This window comes from Lutra lutra, chromosome 3, assembly GCF_902655055.1.
Source record: "Lutra lutra chromosome 3, mLutLut1.2, whole genome shotgun sequence".
In the NCBI taxonomy this organism is placed as follows: Eukaryota; Metazoa; Chordata; class Mammalia; order Carnivora; family Mustelidae; genus Lutra; species Lutra lutra.
In genome coordinates, this window is record NC_062280.1 from 26,131,275 (window position 1) to 26,141,466 (window position 10,192).

A 10,192-nucleotide genomic window follows, 5' to 3' on the forward strand; every position below is an offset into this window, starting at 1 on the left:
ATACATTAGAATAATATACATATGAAAGCTTGGAGGAAAAAGGACCACCTTACATTTCAGAAGAAACTTTTCTATTTCAATCCTGTTGAAAAATAACTTAAGGAAATAGCATTTCTCTTATAAATTATAAGCAAAAATATAAAAACATTTGACTGAGCTTTATAGGACTGTGTGGAAGTTTATCCTTTTCCTTGAAATTTTTTGTTATATTTCTTAAACTTTGCAGACAGAGACATTTCCTTAGTTAAGGTAACAAGGCTTACTTTGGTATTCTTTCATTATCAAAATCCCTTGTAACTATGTAAGTCTATTATCTCTAACTGGAGAGATAACTAAATATTGAATACCTCACTGACTGTTCAAATTCAACTGATATGCCTGGGGTTCAAGACGCCCTTGCATTTCTTGGGGTGCCTGGGTGGCTCAGTGGGTTAAAGTCTCTGCCTTTGGCTCAGGTCATGATCTCAGGGTCCTGGGATCGAGCCCCGCATCAGGCTCTCTGCTCAATGGGGAGCCTGCTTCCCGCCCCCCCCCCCCCCCCCCCCGCTTTGCCTGCCTCTCTGCCTACTTGTGATTTCTCTCTCTGTCAAAATAAATAAATAAAATCTTAAAAAAAAAAAAAAGACTCCCTTGCATTTCTTAAGAATGCTGGAGACTATTTTGACAGGTGGGCTCTTTAGTAAGTAGTGTTCTTCTACTTGTGCGTTATATCCTTGAGTCAGTTTCTTTTTCTCCTCTTGGTTTGGAGAGGGAAGTGTGACAAAAGAGAAAGTAAATTCATAGGTGTCTGGGGCTCGAGGTAGGCCCAGGAATTAACTGTAAATGGGCACAAGAAATCTTCCTGGAGTGATGAAAATAAATGTTCTAAAACTAGATTATGATGGTAGTGCACAACTTGGTAAAGTCACTAAATATCTTTTTAGTGGGGTTGTACATTTCAAATGGGTGAAATTTTATGGTATGTAAATTATACCTCAGCAAATGTGTTTTAAAAAATTGATTAAAAAGTAGCATTTCTTCATTCTTTTTATTTGTACCTCTTCTGATTTTGTTTCAAGGACACACTGCCAAGAGTCTGCAGCACACACAAAGCAACTTCATTTCTTCACTTTTTTAAGAGTAAGTTTACCTTTAATAAGTAGTGGATTCTTTCCTCTACACTTGAAACTCCTTATGAAACCCAGTATTTGTGTGATGACATGTATGTTTCGAGACAGAACAAATCCTCACTTAACTATGTCTTGTTTCTCCATGGAAATGCCATGGTGATAGTATTTCCCTAGAATTTAGAAGAACTTAAAATTTCAGTAGTGCAAAGGCACACGGGTATTTGTGTGTTTTGGGGGGAGGGTGGAGTCGTTATTTGGATATTTTGTTAATAGAGGAGGTTAGTGAGGATTATGAGCAATTATGGAAATCTGAACTGAATCGACTTCATTAGTTGGAAGGTTACAGTGAAGCACAAAAAGAATTTCTCAGACCTAGTCGTTTAACAAGGATTGAAATTAAAACAATTTAAGGAATAAATTTTAAAAGGCAATTTTTCTGTAAGTGAAAATGAGTTTCCTTTCTGAGTAACAGACACATTGCAGACAATATTCTTCCTAGTCAAAACCGTTGCCTATTGGGGGAAAAAAAATCTTACCCCTGAGAAGAAATAACTCCTTGACCCAAAGTTTACTTAAAAGGAAGGCAGGCTGTTTTTTTCTGAAAACCTCCAGCTTTTATCCTGTTCTTAATCTCTTTGGGTCTGGTTAGAAGGGAGGCCATTGACTAGTGACCTTTGGAACGTTCTGCCTTCAGAGCAGGTAGTGTCTTTTTCTATCTCATGGCTTTCTATAGGAAGGCTGGATGGAGATAAATTGCATTAGTTTTGTTTCTTATCTTGATTGTATTTTTTCGGCAAGAAATCCTTCCCATCTTCTTCCCTTGAAAACGGCCAAGCTTGCAAAACTGCTACTCATTAAACACAGGTGTGAGAAGGAAAAGTAAACTGCCCCATGGGCAGCCCTCATGGGTAGAATGTCTGAGTAGTTTGTCTGCAATTGACAGGGCGCCTAAAACCAGGGGAAAATACCTGATAAGGGCTTTAATTTGTACCTTGAAAGCTAGCCAGTTTCCACTTAATAAGCATTTTGTTTAAATTTTAAGTTACTTTGTTATTTAATCAGCACTTTCAAAAGCCTTCATCTATGCCCTTTGTTTTTTAACAGGAGGACTCTTTTCTCATTAGAGTAACTCCGGAAAGACTTTGCAAAGAAGTCTAATTCATCCCGTAAAATGGAACTAACTAACCCCTGTGCAACTGGAACATTTCACTGAAACTAGGATAGAGAACATTTCAGCTTCCCAAGACCTGTTACCAAGACAGGTGACAGTTTCTGGGAAAATTTTTATTTTTGTAGATTGCTCCTTTTTCCAGTTTTATTTTGTTTTAGTTTGGTGGCTTTAAGGTTTGTGTGTTTTTTTTTTCTTCTTCAAGATTTTATTTATTTATTTGACAGGGAAAGGGAGGAAGCAAGAGTAGAAGAGCAGGGCTACGGAGAGGCAGACTCCCCACTGAGCAGGGAGCCCAATTCTGGCTGGATCCCAGGACATCAGGATCATAACCTGAGCCTAAGGCAGCATCTTAACAGGCTGAGCCACCCAGGCGCCCCTAAAGGTTTGTTTTGAAAGGTTGAAATTTTTTTTTACTAACTTAAAATATTTTTCAAACACTTGAAGAATTTCCACTATTTAAATTATTTTCTAACCTTATACATTCATATACTTTCAGTATCTCATATGCAGCTAATCACAAAGGTTGTGTCAGATATTTAAAAATAACTGTACACATTACCTCTGAAATAAACTTGCAAGCCAACAACAGAATACTGATACAGTTAGTCAATTCATGTTCTTTCTATGACTTTTTTTATTGCTTAATTAGTTATATACATTAAAGAGATGCAACTGAATTATGAAAATGAAAGTATAAATATATTTCTAAACCTATGCTGAATCATTTTCTAGATAAATTTAAGATACTCTCTCATTAAGTATAAAAACTTTACTGAGATGCAATAAATATTTAAAATCATTACTACATTGGGCTGCCTGGCTGGCTCAGTCAAAAGAGTGTGTGATTCTTGATTTCGGGGTTGTGAGTTCGAGACTCATGTTGGCTATAGAGATTACTTAAAAGTAAAATCTTTAAAAAAAGAAAATTCTAAAATTATTACTGCGTCAAACATGGAAAACAAAGGTAAGCTGAAGTGCCTGCATAAAGATTCTAGCACCTGAAGAGAAATACGTTTAATTAGCTAGATTTCATTAAGGACTTACTTTGAGCTAGACCCTATACTAAGTGGGTTTTGTATGCGGTTTTTTAGGGGTTTGTTTTTTTCGTTTTTTGTTTTTTTTTTTTTCCATTTAACCATCAACAACTCTCTGAGGTAAATACTGTCCTCCACTCACTCACTCTTAGATATAAGGGTCTGAGGCTTAGAGTGATGTGTTCTGCATCTCCAGCCTTGTTGAAATTGTGGTATCACTGAATGATCCCCTTCTGGAACAAAGGTATGGGTCAAGCAAGTGGCTCAAGAATTGAGTGGATGATTTCTTCAGCATGACAGTCATTTCTTCAGAAGATGTCATACACAGTGCTGCTGCCTGATACGTCACCTGTGACATCCAGGGGCATTCTTTCATGAACCGATTTCCTTCAAACAGTCTGATTATGTTTTGATATTCCGAATCGCACATGGAGGACCATTACCTCAGACTCCACTGGACTCCAAGCACGGTGGGATGGAAGCTCTGTTGTGTTTACCGTGTGCCCAGCACAGAGCACAAGGCATCATAGGGTAAGTACTTGGCACGTATGAATGAAAGGAGAGAAGGAACAGATGAGGAGGGCTCTCGAATTCACATTTAGGGATTATTTATCCAGCCGGTCACATTACTAAGTGCTCTGCCCATGTTATTTTAGCTTACTGTCAAAGCAACGGCCAGAAATAGATATAAATAGCCCCATTTTTCTCTCTGAGGCTTTGAGAGTGTGAAGATGGTCCTTAACGCTTGTGCAGTAAAGGAGGGACAAGGCTGGAACCTCAGTCAAAGTCTTCCTGACACAAAATCCATGTTCTTGGCCAGGACGCACTGGGCTTCCCCCAAAGACATTTGCCTCATACAAGTTTTAATAGATTTGGAAACATTCTTGGAGAGTAACTTTTTTTAGTCCTACCAGATCTCCATGCTGTGCCCCCCTGCTCTGCAGCTGGGGGCTGACCATTGTACGGCAGAATCCTCTGCTTCTTTTGAAGCCCGCTCCACAGTTCAGGGCCACAGTTCAGGCGGCAGTTGCCTCTCTCTAGAACATTCTCAGAGAGGGCAGTAGTGCCCCCAAGAGAGTGAAAACTGGTTCTTGAGGTGTGGGTAGGAGTTAAAAAACCAACCAACCAAACAAACAAAAACTCAACCCTACCAAATAAAAGCTCATTCTTCACTGTTAATTTATTTCTTTAGGTAGAATTTGAATTAGATTTAATTTTTGGAGGGAGAGGGGAGGTTGAGGTAGAGGTAATAACTAAAAAGAAACGGGGAGGAACACTCGTCCAGAACCACATCTCCTGCCAGACTGTTCTCTGAGGCTCCAGCTCTCGTTGGCTTTCTCCTATGATGGCAGCTCTAGAAGTGACAAAACTTCACTCTTTGCCAGTCCCTGAGAGTCTCCGACAGCCTTTCATTCCTTGGCCATGCCCACACCTCTTTGCCAGGGCCTTTGCCAAAGGGATTCTCTCCTGAAAGACTTCAGGGCAAATCATTTGAATTCTGTTTCCTCATGAACTCTGACAATACAGATTCCAACGGTTTCTAATGATGACATGAATAGTTCACATAAGCTATGGTTTAAGTTGTAAATTATAGCCAAATAGATTTAGGGCACATGAATTCTTTTCCAAACTTAGCAAATAATATGACTCAGTGCTTTCTCCTTGCATTTCCCATGTCTTGGCCTTTTTTTTTTTTTTTTGGTCTCTCTCTGCTGAATATGTAGTCCTCAACTACTCTGTCTTTCCCAGAGCAAAATGCTCTCATGATTGGAACAAATGATCTAATGATTATACAATTATAAAGAAAAGAAAATAGGATTTAATTTTTAAGTATATATGTGGTACTTCCTGACTCCCTTGGAAATGATTTGATTTATCCACTAAGAAATTTGTTCATACAAAGAAGACTCAAGAGCCTTACCACATTAGAAACAGAAATTTATCTTTAAAAGTCCCTCATGAATCTACAAATGTCATATATATGAAAGCTAAAGATTTTTACACCTTCTTCATATATGTAAAGATGAGCTTTGCTTTTGAATTCATTTTAGATACTGAAATAATTTAGCTGAGAGCTTGCAAGGTCAAGGAAAGCTTATTTGGATTTCTCTGCTTCCTTGAGCAGTAAACTCCAAGGTCTTATCAATATTTAGTGTACAGAAATTCCTTAGCAGAAACAAAATTTTCTTGGGCAGACTTGATGGATCCGCAATCATTTAAGCCTTTCAGAGACTCTCCATCAAAAACAAATAACAGTCTGTCATATCTTTAATTTTAGGATACAACATGATATTTAGAAACACATTTTTTCATAAAATGGTTTGAATTTCCTATAGCGTTTTGTTGATTTTTCAATTTCCTCACCTTTTAAAAACTAGAAAATCCATTTATTTTTAGGTTAATTTGGAAATTAAAAGTAATTATAATGTGTTCGTCAGCTCTGTGTGATCCGTTACAGCTCATTTTAAAGATCCTTGGTAGTTTATCCTCTATTTTTTACAGCTTAGTGGTCACATTTTTGTCAGTTGTACACAATTCTAGAAAGATTCTCGAGAGCTTACCCACTTACACATTCATTTAATCTTCCCATTTCCTTTGTCCAATTAAATTTTGAAGAAAAATAATATGCTTACAGACCCAAATTATAAATTCATTTCAGTTTGGAAGGGAGCAGTACTAACTATGAATTATTAGAACATCAAGTTTGTTCTGGTACTTTCTAACCTCTCTGAGGAAGTGTTTTTCAGTTTAGGCACATAATGTATCAAATTAGAAGGTATTCTCCTTTACTTATAAAAGTCTTTGTCTTTCCATTGTGTGTTTCTTCTTTTTTTTTTTTTTAAGATTTATTTATTTATTTGAGAGAGAGAGAGAGACAGCGTGAGCACACAAGCACGGGGTGGGGCAGAGGGAGAGAATATCCAAGCAGACTCTGAGCATGGAGATCCAGGTGGGCGGGGGAAGAGGGTGAGTGGGTGAAGGGGTGGGGGTGTGTTCAATCCTCACAGACCATGAGGGCAGGACCTGATTTGAAATCAAGAGCAAACGGCTCAACCAGCTGAGCCACCCAAGCACCCCCATTGTCTCTTCATTATCAAATTTATTGTTTAATTATGGGTTAATTAAAATTGCCTAAAGTTACAACCTAGACTTCCAGCAAATTGCAATTTTGGTTATTCCCAAATAATAACAGATTATTTAGAGAGAGCTACAGTGAGAAAATTTTTTTTAAAAGATTTTATTTGTTTATTTGACAGAGATCACAAGTAGGCAGAGAGGCCCGCAGAGAGAGAGAGAGAGAGGGAAGCAGCCTCCCTGCTGAGCAGAGAGCCTGATGTGGGGCTCGATCCCAGGACCCTGAGATCATGACCTGAGCCGAAGGCAGAGGCTTTAACCCACTGAGCCACCCAGGCGCCCCAAGAATTTTTTTAAAATTTAAAAAAACATGGACGTACTGTTTTCTTTAAAATGTTCCCTTAGGATTTTTTGACAGTTTAATGGTATAATTAACATATAATAAGTTGCATTTACTTAAAATGTACAATTTGATAAGTGTATACCCAAGAAATGATCACCACAATTAAGATAGTGAACATATCCATCACCTTCAAAGGTTTTCCTGTTCCCTTGGACAATCCCACCCCTCCTGCCTTGTCTGTCCCCCTAATCTGTTTTCTGTCACTATGGATTAGTTTGCATATTCTAGAGTTTTATATAACCAGAACCATACAATATATAAACATATATATTAATTTATACCAGACTTCTTCACTTAGTGTAATTATTTTGGGATTCATTATCCTGTTGCTTGTATTGATACTTCATTCTTTCTATTACTAAATAGTATCCAGTTAAATAGATAAAGCATGATAGATTCATCTATTCATCTGTTGATGGACATTTGAGTGGTTTTTAATGACTAGAAATAAAAACTGCCAAAAATACTTGCATGTAACCATTTGGACATATACTTTCTTTTCTTTAGAAGTGAAATGGCTGGATCATATCATGTGTATTTTTTAATATTTTAAGAAAATGCCAAATGCTTTTCCAGACTAGTTGCACCATTTTATATTCCCACCAGCAATGAATGAAGATTATGTTTTCTTTCATTTTTTTTTTAAGATTACATTTTCTTAACATCCTTGTCAACACTTACAATGATCCATCTTTTACATTTTATCCATTCTAATTGGTATATAGTGGCTTCTTTATGATTAAAATTTTCATTTTCTTCATTACTAGCGATGTCAAGCACCTTTCAACGTGCTCACTTGCCATTTATATATCTTCTTTTGTGGCTCTTCAAATCTTTTTCTTATTTTTAGTTTTTTTTTGTTATTGAGTTTTGAGAACTTTCTATGTATTCTAGATACAAGTTATCAGATATATGCTTTGAAAATACTTTCTCCTGGTGTGTAGTTTGTCTTTTTTCCTACACTGGTGTCTTTTGAATTGCAAAATTTTCAAATTTGTTTAAGTACAGTTTACAGTTTGTTTTTTCCTCACTTCATTTGTTTTGGGTCTCTTAAGAATCACTGTCCTTTGTTGCCTGATGCCCAGTGTCTTGAAGACCATGGTTTCATATACCTTTCCTCCCTCTCTCTCAATTTCCCTCTGTCCCTACTTTTTTTGTTTATTTGTTTCAGGTGAGGTTATAAATTTGTTTCCTCTGATCCTATGTTAGCTGAAAGTGGGAGTCCTCTTCAGTTTTCAGAGATTTTAAATCTATTAATCAATAAGTTGAAAAAAAATACTATGCCTTCCTTCAAATATAGCTTGAAGTTTTATTATTCATTTTTAGTTTTGTGTCTCTTTTATTTTGTGCCCAATAAAGGTATTACTTTATTTTTAAGATTTTATTTGTTTATCTGACAGAGAGAGTGAGCACAAGAGAATATTACATATTACATATTCTCTTTCACTATTGTCTTAATATTTCCTTTTAGCTTATAAGACATTATTTCCTTTTCTACCAGTTTGCTCTTTGAAAACAAATTTTATTTCTCTTGGAACATGATGTCAAAGACTGAAATCAGAAGAAAATCTAAGCTCAAATCCAGGGGAAAGACACCACAGGAAACAAATGCTATAACCATGGCTTCTCTAGGTGTTGAATTAAATGGTTGTTAAGCTAATTGACAGATCATCTCAGCATCTATTATCGTTTAATATAATTAGTGTGTAAGTAAGGTGATATAAATTGTGTTCTGTGTAAAGTTGTTACTGATGATTATTGTCTCTATGTGCAAGTGAGAAAACCAATGAGAAAATGATGATTATTAGTTGCAATGATAATAATTATAGACCTTCTGTGATTACTCTAGCCCAATCTGATTTTTTCTTCTCATGTTGGTTATGTTACATTCTTTTCCAAATAGACTGACTCCTTAAAATATAAGTTTCTTTTCTCCCCAATAGCACTGTGAACTCTTTGATGGTAGGCATTGAATTCACTCCCGCTAAAAAGACTTTTTAAATTTGGGGACACCTGGGTGGCTCTGATGGTTGAGCATCTGCCTTCGATTCGGGTCATGATCTCCAGGTGTTAGGATCAAGCCCCGTGCTGGGCTCTCTGCTCAGCAGGGAGTCTGCTTCTCTTTTTCCCTCTGCCTCTCTCCCAGCCGGTGCTTGCTTGCTCTCTATCTCACTCTGTCTCTCTTTCTCTCAAGTGAATAAATAAAATCTTTAAAAATAAATAAATAAATTTCTCTTATTTGAAGTTCTCTAAGGAATATGGTGGAAATTGTCCATCCAGATCCACTTTCTTTGTGCACAACCAGACTACATTTTATAGCTTCCTCTGCAGTTAGGAATTGCAATGGAAATAATTCTCACCAGTGGAATGTGAGAAATGACGTGTCCCTACTGTGGGGTCTGGGACTTAATTGGATGGGCATACCTCCTCCAGATTCTTTTATTCCTTCCCACCAGCTGAAATGCAGGCATGGGAGACATCCAGCTTTCATCATGCAGATGAAGAAAATCTCTTAGGAAAAGGTTGGGGTCTGAATCATCATGAGGAGCACAGCCTGGCCACTGACCGGGACCATTCATACCGAGACCATTGCATGAAAAAGAAATGCATTCCTTTCTTTAAGCCTCAGTGTGGTTGATCATCTTTTTCTAGTAGCCCAGTTCCACATTAACCGATATGGTGGGGTCTGTCTCAGTCTTCCTCACATGGCCAGTAGTTGAGTTGTCCTGTTGCTGGTGACTTCATGGGCTTGGTTTACCAGCTTTGCACTGCTGCTTTCAGTTTGGCTTGTTTCTTCTATTTTTCTGTACATCCATATGTACACGGAGAATTTTCACTTTTGTGTTAAATTCGTCTGATATTTTACCATTTATTTATAAATAATAGATTCAGGTCATCCATCAAATATTTTTGAGCCTCTGCCTAGTGCACTGTTATGTATTGAATTGTTTCCCTCTAACTAAATTCAAATGTTGAAATCTTAACCCCTAGTCCCCCAGAATGTGACCTTATTTGGAAGTAGGATCTTTACAGAGGTAATCAAGTTAAAATGAGGTCATTAGGTTAAGCCCTAGTCCAATACTATGGGTGTCCTTGCAAAAAGGGGAAATTTAAGATGGACATATACAGGGAGAACACCATGTGAAAATGAAGATAGAGATTGAGGTGATGCATTTATAAGCAGGAAATGCCAAAGATTGCTGTCAACCCACCAGAAGCTAGAGGAGAGGCCTGGAACAGATTTTTCTCTCTCAGCCCTCAGAAGGAACCAACCCTATGATACCTTTATCTTGGATTCTAGAACTGGGAGTCAATAAATATCTGTTGTTTGAGCCACGCAGTTTTGTGTGTGTGTGTGCTTTGTGAGAGCAGACTTAGCAAACTAACACACACACCTAGA